The 17,585-nt window shown below is 44.7% G+C and overlaps 1 long non-coding RNA gene across 1 annotated transcript in view; it reads left to right on the top strand.

Moving 5' to 3' along the window:
* Positions 1-3,841: 3,841 nt before the first annotated feature.
* Positions 3,842-17,585, top strand: part of LOC140458616 (uncharacterized) — a 36,123-nt gene continuing 22,379 nt past the window's right edge. The window contains exon 1 of the long non-coding RNA XR_011953615.1: positions 3,842-3,955. This is a non-coding gene — a long non-coding RNA (uncharacterized lncRNA). The remainder of the gene's footprint in view (positions 3,956-17,585) is intronic.

The raw sequence follows: 17,585 nt of genomic DNA, 5'->3' as shown, positions 1-17,585 counted from the left end.
ATTGTCGCGCCCCCAAACATCTCTCCCACTCTGTGACCTCTAACCATCCCTCAAAGGCCCGCTCTCGGTGACACGCGCCATGCATTTGCAACAAGGCAGATGGAATGACAGCATTAACTGAAGGGAACAGATATGATTGAACTGTTATTGTGGAGGTGTGCCTGCAGAATGATCATGACAGCAATGTGATTATTGAGGGGTTGTGGGGATTTAGGCAGGATCAGCAAAAAACCAAACAAGACCCTTTTTATTGTGAAGAAAGGACGCAGTCAGTGCATTAGTGTGACAGTAAATTTAATCTAGGAATCAAAATATAGAGTCAGTTTGAATGGACAGCTTCCAAATAGCAAGGGGGACCTGGAAGATCAAATCACAATCCATGCTTGTTGTTAAGTTGGATACAATATTTTCGTGGTAATAGTATACAGAGGCATGTGGAGTGGTCAATTTCTGATTGGACATCTGTGGCCAATGCTGTTTCACAAGGATCAGTGCTGTGATGTCTGTGTGTAATTTATATCGGTGATTCAGATGAAAAGGTCAGCTGTTTAAGTGGTAATTTTGCAGATGACATTTGGAAAGGCATGTAATGATTAGGGATAGTTAAGGGAATTGTGGATAGTGAGGAAGAGTGTTAAAGGTTGCAGCAGTATGTAGATCAGCTGGAACATTGGGCAGAGAAATCACAAATCGAATTTCATCGGGACAGGTGTGAAGTGATGCATCTATGAAGTCAAATGGAAGAGAGAAGTGCATTAATTGACTAATTGGAAACATTGATAAACAGATGACCTTTGCAAATCTGTTGCTCCCTCAAAATAACAACACAACAGGATGTGGTGGTAAAGGAGGAGTATGGTAGGTTTCCCTTCATTGATCACAGTATAGAGTACAGACGTTTGCATGCCATGTTGTGACTGAATGATACTTCAATCGGCCATGTTTGGAAGCTTGTGTGTCATGAGTATCAGAGACTGAGAGGTGACCTGGTACAGGTATATAGCATTAGGAAAGGCGTGAGTAGTGTGGATAGTTGGAATCCTTCTTCCAATTTAGAAATATAAAATACTAGTGCGCCTCAGTTTAAGGTGAGAGTGAGAAGTTTTAAGTGAGATGAATGAGGCGAGTCGTCTTTACCGAGAGGGTAGAAGCTACTCAGGAGGTGGGAGAGCTGGCAACGAGAGCAAAGTTTTGAAGTGGCATTTAGACAGAAACATGAACAGTCAGAGAATAGAGGGATATCGCCCATGTGCAGGCAGATGGGATTAGTTTAGAATAGCACAATGGTCAGCACAGTCATGGTGGGCCGAAGGGCTACCTGTTTCAAATTGAATCACAAGGATTCCCAAAACCCTTTGTGCAGTCAGTCTGAAACCAACGGTGTTAGCCTGACAGTAAGTTGGTAACGTGCTGGAATGTGCTATAAAGAATATGACAATAAATGATAACTGGATGTTTAGAAACAATGGGAGATGTATGATTTTATAAAAGGGGAATATTTTTAAATCTGTTGGATTCTATATTTTGGTGTGACCATAAATGCAGAATAGATAAGGGTGGGGGAGGCTAGTTGCGGTAGAGGGATATTTGAAATTTCAGAAGCATTTTGACAAGTTTCAACAAGGGCTAAAACTTAGCTCGTGAGAGAATAGGGCCCCTGAAAGGTCAATGAGGCTGTCTGTGTGGAATCACTGCTGATGGGTGAGATACTGAACAAATATTTTGTGTTAGGATTTACTGTGGTGAAAGACATGGAAGCTCGGGAAGTTAGGAAAATACATAGGGATATCTTGAAAAGAGTGCACATTGGAGAACAGGAGGTGCTGGATATCTTAAAATGGAAAAAGTTAGATAAAACCTTGGGACATGGTCAGATGTATCCCAGCGCCTTGTGAGAAGCGAGGGAGGAAATTACAGGGCCCCTCCCAGAGATATTTGTAACATCGACAGCTACTACAGACCAGTGAGACTGATGGCAGGGTGGTAAGTTGTTGGAGGAGGTTCTGAGGGAAACGATCATCGTGCTTTTGGAAAGGTAAGGACAGATTAACGATCGTCAGCATGGCTTTGTGCATGGGAAATCATGCCTCAAATGTGAGTGTGGAGGTAGACAAGTGAGCGATCAAAGCAGAGCAGTACACGATGTCCACATGAACTTTATCAAGGCCTTTGACAAGGTTCTGCATGGCAGGCTGGATAGTAAGTTTAGATCAGACATAACCAGGGAGTGCTCACCAACTGGATACAAAACAGGATTGACTGTAGGAGACCGAGCATGTTCATAGAGGGTTGCTGCTCAAACTGCAGCCCTGTGACCAACGGTGTGCTATAGGGTTCACTGCTGGGTCACTGTTGTGCATCATTTATATAAACAGTTTGGATGATAATACAGGAGTCATGGTTAGCAAGCTTGTGAGTGAGACTGAAATTGGTGATTAAGTGGACAGTGAAGAGGGTTATCGAAGAGTACAATGGGATCAACAGTACTGCTGGACCAGTGAGGTTAGGAATAACAGGTGGAGAAATGCAAGATGTATTGTGGTAAAGCAGACCAGGCTGGACTTGTACAATTAATGTTCGGGCACTGGGTAGTGTTGTCAGTCATTTCAGTGACCCAGGGACACAGGTACCCATATCTTTAAGAGTAGCATCACAGGTAGACAGCCTGGTGAAGCAGGCATTTGAGATGCTTACCCTTCATTGGGCAGAGCATTGAGGGTAGGAGTTGGGATGTCATGGTGTATCTGTACAGGACATTAGTGAGGCCTCTGAATAAGCATTGTTGATTATCTGGAAAAAATCAACTTGTTCACGTATGTCCTTTAGGGAGGGATATCTGACATTCTTACATGGTCGGGCTCACATGTGACTCCAGTCCCACAGCAATATGGCTGACTCTGAGCTGTCTCTGGGCAATTAGCAGGAGGGCAATGTATGCTGGTCCAACCGGTGACATCCTTAGGCCATGAATGAATCTATCCCTACCTTTGCAAACAGCTCTAGCTGCAGCAATCCGTACTGGCTTTGGAATGTTGTTCAGGCCTTTGCCCCTCTCTGTAACGCTCTCACCACCTCCAGCACCTTCCATTCTCCCTGGTCCACTACTCTGATTAAACACTGACAATGTTTCCTCTTCCTACTGCACTCCCCCACATTTCTAAATGTTGGTTACTTCAGAATTGATCGGTTCTTTTTCATCTCTTAATCAAATTGGCCAAGACCGTCTGAAGTGGGGAAGGAGCATTGGGAAGGTGTCGAGCACCTCGAGACTTATTGTGGGGAAAACGGGAATCCAGGAGAAAACAGCACAAGGAGCGCGCTGTCATATCAACGCCCCACCCACCCCCTTTCCATGTCCACCTTCTGCCTCAAGTGTAACAGAGTCTGTGGAAGGCCACATCGGTCTGTACAGCCAACTCCAGACTCCCCCACCCCCACTGAGAGTAGGAGAGAGTCAGCCTCATCTGTGACCCACTGCCAAAGAGATGATGAGATAGGAAGGTTGAATCCCCTCACAATTATCCCAGTGCCTTTGTTACAGATTCAAACAATTCCCTGTTAATACAGTGTCTAATAATGTGATATACTTCGTATCTCTCCATCTGGTATCCCTCGCTGTGTCAGTCTATTTACTGCCTTTGTCAGTATTTCTCCCTCTTACAGATGGTCTGAGATCCTGAGTCAACAGAATTGTCCATTCCAGAGAGATGCAGCAGCACAGGCAAGGGATGGAGACTGGGATTATCGAGATCTCTGCTGGACTCAGTGCCACTCTGCATGTGTTATACTCATTGCATCAGTCAAATTTCCCATTCTGTCTATTTCTGTCTCATGCAGGTCATCAGGATGTTCCTAACTCCTGTCTCATTCATCACGTCATTGAAACTGGTTGGTCAGCCAGAGAGAGATGGAGATGGAGAGGGAGATCTGGAGCCTTCAGTAATTCCTGCAGCCGGTAAGGTCACTCACAATGAACAGCACAGGGTGGAGGTAGTAGACTTCTATATTCAGACCTGGAAGACAGGACATAGATACAGAGCTGGGTAAGGAACAGCAACATTCTAGGCTTCATTCCCACCATCTTGTGAGGGTCCTGCTTTCACCTCTTCTGTACTGGTCCTCAATGTGACAGCACAGCGGATCGCAGGCATCAATCCTGGCCCAGGCTGTGTTCGTGATCTCTGTAATATTCTCCAGTCCCGATAATCCTTCCTCTGTTTGGAATCTCCTCTAGTCCACACCATTCTCTGGGTCTCGGTCTCTGTCTCTGTCTCTGTCTCTGTCTCTGTCTCTGTCAGGTTCTCCAGTCCCTAACACCCTAATCCCTAACCTTCTCCAGTAGATACTAAATTCCTTCATCCCTGTAAACCCTCACAGCCCTGTCTATCCCTTTAAGCTCCTCCCACCAATACCACCCTCCATGTCCATGTATTTGTCTTTAACCTCTCCATCCGTCCCTATCTATGTAATCTTCTCCAGCTCCTACAACCCTTCCTTAGCTGTGAAAAATTTGTAATCTCCTTATCCTTCTCCAATTCTTTGATCTTTATCTTGTTAAATTGCACCCTCTTTCCCGACACCATACCCCTCCCGACCATAGGAACCTCTTTCAGTTTGTGCAACCCCCCCCTCCCCCAATCTGTGTAACTGTCTCCAACCCAATAACCTGGCATTCTCCATTGCCTTCCTATCTATGTAGCCTCCAGAGCCCAGAAGCCTTCTTATATCTGTAAATGTTTTCAGTCACAACAACCTTCCATATCTCTGTTAGTATACACAATACTCTCCGAGATGAAACAGCCCCCTGTCTGTACCTCTCAGACTGCCTGCCTCTTCCTATCTCCATCCCTAGCCCTATCTCCAGAATCTAATCCAGCTCCCTGTATCTCTGTAAACTCCTCCAATCCCCAAACCCCTTTGTCCCACTGACATTCTTGCCCAGATGTAACTCTGTTTAACTCTAACATCCTCGAGCCCCTGTAAGCCTCCCTATCTCTGTAACCTATACCCATCTGTTCAACCCCCCAGTACCGAGGAATGACTCCCTGTATTCGCCATAAGGCAGATGGAATGACAGTGAACAGATATGATGGAACTGTCATTCCGGAGATGTTGCTGCAGAATGACCATCGCTGGGAAGGGAATACTGAAGGGTTGTTTGGATAGAGTCATAGAGTCAGAGAGATGTACAGCATGGAAACCGACCCTTCGGTCCAACCCATCCACACTGTGCAGCTATCCCAACCCAATCTAGTCCCAATAGGCAGACTAGGCAAAAAGCTAACAAGGTATGAAGGAAGCATGAGGTTAATGCATTAATGAGACAGTCATGTGGATCTGAATATCAAAATTGGAGCTGAGAATAAGCAAGTAGCAGCAACCGTTAGCAGGAATTCTTTTGCAGGCACCAAACAGTGATGGGAATGTCAGTATGGTTACAGTCGGGACACTGAATGTACTTATGGCAAGGGCAATACAGTAACTGTGTGTGACAGTGGTCTCCATGCCGACTGATACAGCAACGAGCCTGTCGGATTGAATTTGTTGGTGTGAATATAAATGGCAGAATTGTAAGGGTGTAGGAGGGGTGTCGTGGTATGGGCGATATGGTGTATTTAAATTATCAGAAGCCTTTATGCAAGTTTCAATAAGGGCTAAAGAGTAACTTGGGAAAGAATAGAGCCACTTAAAGATCAATAAGGTCGCCTATGTGTGGAACCAGAGGAGGTGGGTGAGATATGAGACAAAATAGTCTTGTCATCATTTACTGTGGAGAAAGACAAGGAAGCTCGGGAATATGGGGAAATAAATAGTGATGTTTTGGAAAGAATCCTCAACAGAGAAGAAAAAGTGCTGGAATCTTAAAACAAATAAAAGTAGATCAATCCTCAGTAGGTCATTTGGTCAATCCTAGTATATTGTGGGAAGCTAGGGAAGAGATTGCAGTATCCCTTACAGAGATATGTATATTATCAACAGACACAGTAAGATGTTGGAAGACTGGAGGTTGGCTAATGCTGTTCTATCACTGAAGGACTGCAGGGAAAAAGCCAGGAAATTACAGCCCCGTGATACCAGTGATGGGGAAGTTGTTGGAGGAGATTCTGAGAGAAAAGAGATCCTTACATTTACAAAGGCAAGGGATGATTCGAGATGGTTAGCATGGCTTTTTGAGTGGAAAGCCATGTTTCACGAACCGGATTGACTCTTCGAAGAGGTGGCTAAAGATAGATGAAGGCAGAGCAGTCAACGTTGTCCACATGGACTTTAGTATCTAATCAAGAGGAAGAAGGAAGTTTACTTAAGGTTGAGGAAGCAAGGATCAGACAGGGCTCCAGAGAGTAACATTGGGTGGCACGCTGTCTCAGTAGTTAGCACTGCTACCTCATAGCACCACGGACTCCATTTCGATTCCAGCCTCAGGCGATTGTCTGTGGGGTGTTTGCGCATTCTCCCTGTGGGTTTCCTCCAGGTGCTCCAGTTTCCCCCCCACAGCCCAAAGATGTGCCAGTTTGGTGGCTTAGCCATGCTAAACTACCCATAGTGTTCAGGGATGGGTAGGTTTGGTGCATTAGTCAGGGCAAATGGAGAGTAATAGGGTGGGGGAATGGGGCTGGGTTGGATACTGTTTGGAGGGTTGATATGGAGGTGTTGGGCCAAATGGCCCGTTTCCACACTGTAGGGATTCTCTGAAGGTACCAGGAAAGAACCAAGAGATGGACTGAGGGCAACGAGAAGGGTGCATGAAAAAGCATTGTTGGGAAGGATTAAGGAAAACCGTGAGGCATTCTCCACTTATGCGAGGAACAAGAGCAAGGCCAGAGTGAGGATAAGGCCAATCTGGGATAGTGAAAGGAACTTGTGCCTGGAGTCACAGGAGGTAGGGGAGGTCCTGAATGAATACTATGCCTCAGTATTCACTGCTGAGAAGGGTCTTTTCGTTTGTGAGGACAGCGTGAAACAGGCTGATGTACGTGAACAGGTCGATGTTAAGAAGGAGGATGTGCTGAGAATTTTATAAAATATAAGGACACATAAGTCACTGAACCAGACTGGATGCGTGCAAAGTTACTACAGGAACCGAGGGAGTGGATTACTGAGCACCTGGTGATGACCTTTGCAGCCTCACTGTCCACTGGAGTCGGACCAGATGACTGGTGGCCGGAAAATATTATTCCCTTGTTCAGGAAAGGGAATAGGGATAATCCTGGGAATTGCACACGTATCAGTCTTATGTCTGTGGTGTGCAGATTATTGGATAGGTCTCTGGGAGACAGGATTTATTATTCCTTGGAAAACCATAGTTTGATTAGAGATAGTCAGCATGGTTTTGTAAGGGGCAGGTCATGCCTTACAAGTCTTATTGAATCTTTTGAAAATGTGACAAAACATCTTTATGGCTCATTCAGAAAGTACAGAGGTATGGGATACAGGGAAACCTGTCTGTCTGGATACAGGATTACTGGCCCACAGAAGACAGACGGTGATGATAGATGGAAAGCATTCATCCTGGAGCTCAGTGACCAGTGGTTTTCTGCAGGGAGTGGTTACAGGACCTCTGCTCTTTGTGAGTTGATGAATGACTTGGATGTGTGATTGAAAGAGGGGTTAGTAAGTTTCCCAATGACACAAAGATTGTTGGAGTGATTGATAGTGTGGGTGGCTGTTGTAGGTTGCAATGGAACATTGACAGGATGCAGAGTTGGGCTGAGAAGTGGCAGATGGAGTTCAATCTGGGAAAAGTGTGAAGTCATTCATTTTGAAGATTGAATTTGAATGCAGAATACAAAGGTAAAGGCAGGATGTTTGGCAGTGTGGAGGAACAGAGGGATCTTGGGTTCCAAGTTCATAGATCCCTCAAAGTAGCCACCCAAGCTGATTGGCTTGTTAAGAAGCAATATATTGTGTGGGATTTCATTAGTTTGGGGATTGAGTTTTAAAGCTGTGAGGTTATGCTGCAGCTCTATAGAGACCTAGTTCGACCCCACTTGGAATATTGTGATCAGTTTTGGTCCCTTCATTGCAGGAAGGATGTGGAAGCTTTAGAGAGGGTAAAGAGGAGATTTACCAGGATGTTGCCTGTACTGGAGAGCATGTCTTACGACGAAAGTTTGAGGGAGCTAAGGCTTTTCTCATTGTAGTGAAGAAGGGTGAGAGGTGACTTGGCAGAGGTGAACAAGGTGATGAGAGTCATAGATAGAGTGAATAGAGAGAGAGATTTTTTACCCTCATATAAATAGTTATTACAAGGGGGTATAATTTTCGGGTGATTAGTGGATGGTTAAGGGGAGATTTCAGAGGTAGGTTCGTTACATACAGAGTGGTGGCTGAGTGGAATGCACTGCCAGCGGTGGCGGTAAAATTAGATGCATTCGCGACATTTAATATACTTCTGGATAGGCACATGGATGATAATAAAATGAAGGGTATGGAAGTTAGAGTCGTAGAGATGTCCAACATGGAAACAAACACTTCAGTCCAACCTGTCCATGCTGACCAGACATCCCAACCCAATCTAGTCCCACCTGCCAGCACCCGGTCCATATCCCTCCAAACCCCTACGATTCATATACCTATCCAAATACCTCTTAAATGTTGCAATTGTACCAGTCTCCACCACTTCCTCTGACAGCTCATTCCATACAATACCACCCTCTGCATGAAAAGGTTTCCCCTTAGGTCTCTTTTATATCTTTCCCCTTTCATCCATAACCTATGCCCTCTAGTTCTGGACACCCCAACCCCAGGGAAAAGACTTTGTCTATTTACCCTATCCATGCCCCTCATAATTTTGTAAACCTCTATAATGTCACTCCTCAGCCTCCGACGCTCCAAGGAAAACAGCCCCAGCCTGTTCAGCCTCTCCCTATAGCTCAAATCCTCCAGCCCTGGCAACATCCTTGTAAATCTTTTCTGAACCCTTTCAAGTTTCCCAAACTCTTTCCGACAGTAAGAAAACCAAAATTGCACGCAATATTACAACAGGGGCCTAACCAATGTGTTGTACTGTCGCAACATGACCTCCCAACTCCTCTACTCGATACTCTGACCAATGAAGGAAAGCATAACAAACGTTTTCTTCACTATCCTATCCATCTGCGACTCCACTTTCAAGGTGCTATGAACCTGCACCTCAAGGTCTCTTGGTTCAGCAACACTCCCTAGGACCTTACCATTAAGTGTATAAGTCCTGTTAAGATTTACTTTCCCAAAATGCAGCACCTCGCATTTATCTGAATTAAACTCTATCTGCTACTTTTATTTTCGATCTTATGGTCGGATAAAAGATTGGCATATAATCATGGCCGAAGGGTCTTGTTCTGTACTGTCCTGTGTTCTACGTGTCGTATGGTAAGCTGGGTAATAAGCTCAGATCAGTGTAAAAGGTTATGGCGTTCAGGAGGAGTTAGTAAACTGGACAGAAAATTGGGCTTAGTGGTGGGAGACATGTTGTTTTTCTGACTAGAGGCATGTGACCAGCGGTGGAGTGGGTCCACTGTTGTTTGTCATTTGGATAAATGGTTTGGATGGGAATATTGTTAAGTAAGTTAAATAAGATTTTTGGGTGACACTGAAATTGGTGGTAAACTGGACAGTGATGAAGGTTATCTGTGATACAACAGGATGAACAGTACTGCTGGGATAGTGGGCTGAAGAATAGCAGATGGAGTTTAATTAGATAAATGTGAAGTGTTCCATTTTGGTGAAACAAACCAGGGTGGGACTTGTACAGTTAATGTTCGGGCCCTGGGTAGTGTTGTCAGTCTGTGACCCAGGGATGCCGGTACACAGCTCTTTGAAAGTGGTGTCACAGGTAGACAGGCTGGTGAAGTTGGCGTTTGCGATGGTTACCTCCATTGGGGAGAGAATTGAGAGTAGGAGTTGGGATGTCACGTTGTATCTGTACAAGAAATTGGTCAGGTCACCATAAAAGCATTGTTGATCAGTGGGAAGAACTCATCTGGTTTACTGACCTCCTTTTGATTAGACCATCTGACATTTTAACCTGGCCTGGCTAACATGTGACTCCAGACGCATTGCAATATGGCTAGCTCTGAGCTGTCCTCTGGGTAATTAACAGTGACACCCACATCCCATGAATGAATAAATAAAAATACATATGTCCCTCTCTACCTCTGCAAACCCCTCCAGCTGCAGCAATCCGTAATGGTTTTGTAACATCTTTCAAGCCCTGACCACTCTCAGTAACACTCTTACCACCTCCGGCACCTTCACCTCTCCTTGTTCCTTTTGTGACATTGAACGCTGACACTGATTCCCCTTCCCACTGCCCAACTCCTGCTAGCAGACCCTTTACAATCCCTTTAACACTTACTATTAAAACACTCTCTCACTTCAGGATTTTAAGTACTTTTTGGTGATCTTCTAAGCCTCATAATCTAATATGATACATTTTGTCCTGAGTGAGGAGCCGGTGGGAATTTCTTGCTGAGGTTTTGTCTGTTTCAGTGGAATGTTCTTTTGTTGAGTGATTTACACTGCCCTTTCAAATGTTTTCCACTGTTCATTTACAGGCACATATTTCAGTCTGTTTCGCCTCTTTACCTTGGTCAGTTCTCATCTCAAACCCATGTCATTGGCTGTTTTTGTTTCTAGTTGTAACATGTCCTTTCTGTGATTCACTTTAAAACTTTATATTTCTTTAAACTGCCCTTTATCACAATTTCCCGAAGGATCTCTCCAGGTGACATTACTCATTCACTAAGTTTGATCACACTACGATCGTTCTGAGATAATTATGTCCCTAGCCATTTGCACAATTTGTTATTCAAAGAAACACTGAAAAAAAAAATTCTCTGAACTATTCTTCCCATATCACTGTTGTTAGTATGACTGTCCCAGATTATGGGAATGTTGAAGTTTCCCAAAATTATCACAAAGTGTTTGTTAAAAAATTCCAATGAGTTCCTGTGTAATGCAATGATGAGCAATGGAATGCTGTTCGGTGGCTAAAACTGTTCTGCTCCTTGTGTCCTTGGCAAGTAGGAGCCAGAATTTACATTCAGACTGACTCTACTTCATGATCTGAGGCCAAATGATTTCTCTGTACTGCCTTTGTTATCCATTATTGTTAGCGTTACCCATTTTACCTGAGTTTCCACAAGGTTGTGACCCATTGAATATTTATGCCCACCTTTTGTTCGCCCTGTAACCACGTCTCTCTGGTGTCCAAATTTCTTTTATCTCTGTGTCACAAATCAATCTACCTTATTGAAGAGAGTTAAAAATCACAACACCAGGTTATAGTCCAACAGGTTTAATTGGAAGCACACTAGCTTTCGGAACGACGCTCCTTCATCAGGTGATAGTGGAGGGCTCGATCGTAACACAGAATTTATAACAAAAATTTACAGTGTGATGTAACTGACATTATACATTGAAAAATTGATTGTCTGTTAAGCCTTTCATCGTTTAGAATACAGTGATAGTTTCACTTCTTTCATGTGTAAATCACAAAACTGTTTTTTAAAGTTGCATTCTCGGGTTAGCAGTTAACAATGGTGATGGCTAGACAATATGTTGAAGGTGTTAGCCCCCTGTGTTCTCTGTCTATGCCCTGATGTTTAGATTGATTCTAATCTAAAAAGTGAGATAAGGGTTTGACATAAATTCATGCAGTTTTTGAGCTCAGAGTTCTATATGAATGCATGCAGTTTTTGAGCAAAGTACAATGTAATCCTGCAAGTACAAATTCACCCCACAAAATATATGTGTGTCTGTGGGTCTTTGCCTGTCTGTGTGTGTCTGTCTGGGGTGGGGGTTGTGAGTGTGAGAAAGTGTGTGTGTAGTGAGTGCAGAATGTCTTAAGTCTGTGAGGGGGTGCATGTGGGAGTGTGTGTGTCTATAAGGGTGTGTGTGGGTGTCGTTGTGTGCGTCTGTGTGTACCTGTGTCCGTGTGTATGTGAGAGTGTGTGTGTTTGTAGGAATATCTGTGTGTGTGGGTGTAGTGCAATGGTGATCACCTGTAATGTGACATGAACCCAAGGTCCCGGTTGAGGCTCTCCCTATGGGTACCGAACTTCGCTATCAGCCTCTGCTCGGTCACTTTTCTCTGCTGCCTGTCCCGAAGTCCACCTTGGAGGATGGTCACTCGAAGGTCCGAGGCTGAATGTTCTGGACCACTGGAATGTTCCCCAACTGGGAGGGAACCCTCCTGTCTGTTGATTGTTGTGTGGTGCCCATTCATCCGTTGTCGTAGCCTTTGCTCGGTTTCCCCAATGTACCATGCCTCCGGGCATCCTTGCCTGCAATGTATTAGCTAGACAACGTTAGCTGAGTTACATGAGTACCTGCCATGAACAAGGTGGGAGGTTTTCCCACGCGTAATAGTGGTATCTATGTCCACAATCTGACACGTCTTGCAGCGTCCACCGTAACAGGGTTGTATGGAGTTGTCCTGAGGGCCATTTGCTTTATCCTTGATTACAACGTCTTCACTGTCCACTCTGCCACCCTCCAGCCTTTCCAGCACATCACACATGGCTATCAATGGTACAAATATCTTTGCTCGGGGCTCCACAATGTTCTGTGATACATTTAATCAGGTCCTTGGGCTTTCCATAGCTTTGTGTTTTAAAACCTTCCATAACATGCACTCTTTTCAAGTCATAGAGATGTACAGCATGGAAACAGACCCTCGGTCCAATTCGTCGATGCTGACCAGAAGATGTAAATAAATCCATCCCATTTACCAGCATTTGGCTCATGTACTTCTAAACCCTTATTATTTATATACCCATCCAAATATCTCTGAAATGTTGTCATAGTATCAGTATCTGCTACTTTCTCTTTCAGCTCATTCCATGCACACACCACCGTGTGCATAAAAAAGCTGTCCCTGCAGTGCCGTTTAAACCTTTCCCCTTTAACCTTCAACCTATGCCCTCTAGATTTAGACTCTCCAACCCCTGGGAAAAGACCTTGAATGTTTACCCAATCCATACCCCTCATGTTTATATAAACCTCTGTCAGGTCACCCCTCAGTCTCTGATGCTCCAGAGAATATAACCCCAGCTTATTCAGCAACAACCCTGGCAACATCTTGTCAATCTTTTCTGAACACTTTCAACTTTCACAACATCCTTCCTATAGCGGGGATACTGGAATTGCAGAGAACTCCAAATGTGGTCCAACATATTACTCTTGTTCCCTGAGTTCCCCAGTCTTTGTCCTCAATAAGTTCTGGAGTAAAAGAAATGTGTTTAAGTTCTCCGACATATCGTGCTGTTCCACACATCAATGGTCGCATTGATCTTGAAGGGACAGCATTTTGTCTCGAGTTACTCTTTTACTCAATATATTTATACAATCACTTTTGGATTCTCCTTATCATTCTCTGCCAAGGCTAATGCATGTACCCTTTCTGCATTCCTGATTTCTACCCAAAGTGTATTCCTAAAGTCCCTGTGATCCTCAGGGATTCCCTTGATCCAGCTGGCTATACCTGACATGTGCCCTCTTTTCCTTGACCAGACCGTCAGTAGACAGCCAGTCATTCCGAATGCGGTCAGCATTGAGCTGCACATGAACAGGAACATGCTGGTGGTGATCGCTCAATTTATCTCACTTTTAAAATATTCTCAGTTATCAGACTTCCCTTTCCCTGCAAATAGGCTCCCCAATCACCTTTTGTGAGTTCCTGGCTAATATTATCAAGATTAGTCTGGCCCCATTTTATAACTTGAACCTGTGGACCAGCCCTGTCCTTTTCCATCACTATTTTCAAACGAATAGACTTGAGCCACTTTGGCAAAATGCTTTCCTACTCACACCTCAGTCCCTTTCCCGACCTTGTCTCCCAAGGGGAGGTCAGGTTTTGCCCTTTTCTCTTTTCAGGCCATTTACATATTGATTGGGAGTTTCTGGAAAACAATTCCCAAATTCCTCCCTTGCAAACACTGAACACTGGCAGTCCCAGTCTAGGTTTGGAAAGTTTAAAAACCCCAACATAACAGCCCTATTATTATGATTGATATTTGAGATCTCCTGATATGTTTGTTCCTCAGTCTGCCACTGATTATTCGGGGTCAGTAAGACAATCGTGTCAGAGTGATGACCCAATCTTATTTCTCAGTTCCACTAACATAGTGTCACTGGGTGATCCCACAGGAATATCCTCTCTAGGTACTGATGTAATGATTCATGCAATGAAAACCCCCCACCACACGTCCTCTCTTGCCTCCCCTTCGATGCTTCCTGTAGCATCTCCACCTTCAAACAATGAACTGCCAGCCCTGTCCCTCCATCAGCTGTGTTTCTGTAATAACTATAATATCCCAGTCCCATGTTCCAATCCATGCCCTGAGTTCATCTTCCTTAGCTGTAAGGCCCCTTGCATTGAAATAAATGCAGTTTAATCATCAGCTCCCCCTCCCCCATTTCCTGCTATGCTCTTGCCTGCCTTTTCTGCTGAAATTGCTGTCTTGAACTTGTGCACCAACCTCAATCTTCTTTCTGGCCTTATGACTGTTTAAGGTGCAACACCCTGCCAGATTAGATTATATCCTCTCAAGCAGCTCTAACAATTCGCCCCATCAGGATGTGGGTCCCCCTCCTGCTCCCAGTTCAGGTGCCTTCCCCACCCTGTCAACGTGTGCTGACACCTTCAGACATCCAGGGACTTATCCACCAAGGTCCCGTGTTTACTCAGTTTTCTAGCAGGACCTACCCTTCATGATGTATATCCTTCGCTTATGAGACTTCCCACAGTGCATTACCTCACAGTGATCAGAAGTAAACTCCATCTGCCCTTACTCAGAGTGTGTACAACTCTGATTATGACTAACTTCATCCAGTCTCCCCAACCATCCCTACCTCTAACTGTTGAGAGAATGCACAACCCTCCCTATTGCGTTAACCTCCTCCAGTCCCTCTCATGGACACCATCTATGTAAGCTTCTCCTGTTCCTGACTATATTTTCCTCCTGTTCCAATAAACCCTTGTGAACTTTGTGACCTAGTCCAATCTCTGCAGTGCTCTGTATAATCAGCCTCACTGTGCCTGGAACCTGGCTTCAATTCCAGCCTTGGCCGACTGTCTGTGTGGACTTTGCATGTTCTCCCCCCGACTGTGTGGGTTTCTTCCGGGTGCTCTGGTTTCCTGCCATAGTCCAACATTTGCACGATATGTGATTGGCCATCATAAATTGACTGTAGTATTCAGGCAAGTGTGGTTTAGATGAGTTCACCATGAGGAATGCAGGGTTTATTGGATAGGAAGTGGGATGGGTCTGGTTCGGATGCTCTTTAGAGGGGTTGGTGTGGACTTGTTGGGCCGAATGGCCGGTTTCCACACTGTGGAGATTCTATTCACGTTATTGTCCAGTCCTGTCAACCATCCCTGTCTCTTGAACCTTGCCTCATCCCCAATACTCTCCTTATGTGTGTAATCTCCAACAGTTTCTAAAACACTCCTTGGCGATGTCAACTTCTCCAGACCTTACCAAGATCGATATGACTGTCACCTCCTCCTGCTTTTAGAACAATCCCTATATCTATTGCCATTTGTTACATCACTCCCAATCACTGTTCCATCCTGAAACCACCAAAAACATTTATATCTCTGTAAACTTATCTGGACTGTCTATACTTCCTTTTGACAATCCCGTTCTGAGACTTTCTCTCTATCAAAAAAGTCATTAAGTGTAGGTAACTCTTATTATTGCAACCTCCCTTCAGCCTTACAGCACTGTGGATCTGTAGAAGCTCTTTTCAAACTGACAGCCATCTCTGTGTCTGCAATCTCCTCCACTCCCCATAATACATTCTCTCTGAGCTCCTCTGTAGTCCATTCAGCACTCTTTAACACTGTCTATATCATTGTAACCTTCTCCAAAAACACAACCTTCCCTATCTGTGTAAATCCCTACACCAGTCCCTATCCCTCTCAGCTCCGTCTAACAATACAACCCTCCATGTCTGTGTATTCACCTTCAGTCCCTACTCACCTCCCTATCTGTGTAACCTTCTCCATGCATTTTTGCTACAGTCTCTTCAACTGTTCCTGTCAGTGTAATATCTTCCAGTCCTGAAAACTCGCCTCTCTTTAACTTTCTCAAGCCACACATCCCTCACTATCTGTGACCTACTCCTGTCAGAGAACCCTTCCTCTGTGAACTGCTCTAACTCTTCAACTCTCCATAAGCTCCTGAAGCTCTTCCAGCCCTCCCTGTCTACCAAACCTCTTCCAGTCCCTAAAACGCCATCAGTCTGTGGAGACCCGAACACCATCCCTATCTGTGTTATCCTCTCAGGTCCCTGCAACACTCCCGATCTGTAGATCCCGCTCCAATGCCTGTGCCTCTCCCGGGCCTGTTCCTACAAGACTCGTTAACAATGAAACATTCTCCCGTCACTATCACCCACCATGTCAGTGTAAGCTCCTCCTGTATCTCCAAACATTTACTCATCTCCATAACCTTCTCCAGCTCTTACCCCCCCCATCTGTGTAAACATCACTCTCCACTCGAACCCTCCCTACCGCAGGAACTTCCTTCTGTTTGTGCTATGCTCCCTTATCTGTGAAACTGTCTCCAATCAAACTTGCGACCCAATCTCTCAAAAAAGAATCCAGATTCCACAACCTCCATGTCTAATTAACCCCCAGAACCTAAGCCTTCCAATATCTATAAACATCTTCAGTCACGACTATCCTGCATATCTCTGTTTGTTCTTCCAGTCGATACAAACCTCTTTATCTCTGTAATCTGCTCAGCTCCCTAAAACAGTCCCTATCTGTGTAATCCAGCCCTGTCCTACAAACATTCGTATCCCTGTAAACTTCTCTATCCCTCCCAACATTCCCAACTCCATGAACCTGTCAGCCCTACAGCTCTCCACATTTCTGTAACTTCCTGTGGCTCTATGGTCCTCCTTCCCTGTGAAACCACCTCCAGTTCCCACATCCCTCCCAGTCTGGGTCCTCTGCTCCAGATCAAACCATTGCTGTTTCTGTAAACACCTCCACTCCTGAAAATTCTTCCCATTTGTGTAACCTCGTTCAGACCCCATACTCTCCAGCTTCCTGAATCCTCTTCTTGCATTGCAACCAAAACCACATGTTTATGTAATATCCACCAGTGCTTAAACCTCCCCAACTCAGTAACCTCTTGCAGTCCTAACAAAGCACCTAAACTGTGAAACCTCTCATTTCCCTACAATCTTCCCTCCCTCCCTCCCTCCCTCCTCAAATGCCTTCATCACCATGAAACCTCACAATTACTGAAGCCTCCTTTTGGCATTGCAACCCTCCTAATGTCTGCAAAATCCTCCTGTCCTGATATCCCTCCCTGACTCTGTAATCCCCACCACCTTCCAGTGCCCTTCTGGGGAACATGGCAGAGGAGAGAAGATTTGTAAAGTCTGGGCCATGTTACGGAGGTAGAATCCTGAGAATTACAGATTTGGTCTAATGTATGTGGTGTGAAGATTATTGGCAAGGACTCTAAAGACAGGATTTATGACTACTTGGAAAACCATAGTTAAATTAGAGACAGCATGTGTTTGTGAGGGGCAGGTCATGCCTCACAAGCCTTATCAAATTCTTTGAGGATATGACAGAATAT

This window comes from Chiloscyllium punctatum, chromosome 33, assembly GCF_047496795.1.
Source record: "Chiloscyllium punctatum isolate Juve2018m chromosome 33, sChiPun1.3, whole genome shotgun sequence".
Taxonomy (NCBI): Eukaryota; Metazoa; Chordata; class Chondrichthyes; order Orectolobiformes; family Hemiscylliidae; genus Chiloscyllium; species Chiloscyllium punctatum.
Note: the sequence above shows the minus strand (reverse complement) of the source record. Positions and strands in the feature narration are given on the sequence as shown.